Raw genomic sequence first — 358 nt, 5'->3', positions numbered from 1 at the left:
GGGGGGGAGCCTAGAGCGGCGGCCACCACCGTGTGGACACCGAGTCAACTCTACGTCTGACATGTTTACAATGTGGGTGTGGTGCCTGCTGGCGCCCCCCCTCCCCCCGCGCGGCCCCCCGGAAGGTGCGCGGGAAGTGGCGACGTAGGAAGAAAGAGCGCTCCCAAGTCCGCCCGCCCGCGCGAGCGGGCCGAGTTTGGCGCGCGGAATTCGGCCGCGGGCGGAGGCCCGCGCCACTGGCGTGCAAAGCCAGTCAGACAGACGGACGGACGGACGGCCCGCGCACTGACTCCATCGCCGCCCCACTGCTACGCGGCACTCTGCATTGTCAAACTTGCCCCCGAGGTCCCTCGGCTCC

This window comes from Frankliniella occidentalis, unplaced genomic scaffold (genome assembly GCF_000697945.3).
Source record: "Frankliniella occidentalis isolate FOCC.00 unplaced genomic scaffold, Focc_3.1 Scaffold5, whole genome shotgun sequence".
Taxonomy (NCBI): domain Eukaryota; kingdom Metazoa; phylum Arthropoda; class Insecta; order Thysanoptera; family Thripidae; genus Frankliniella; species Frankliniella occidentalis.
Note: the sequence above shows the minus strand (reverse complement) of the source record.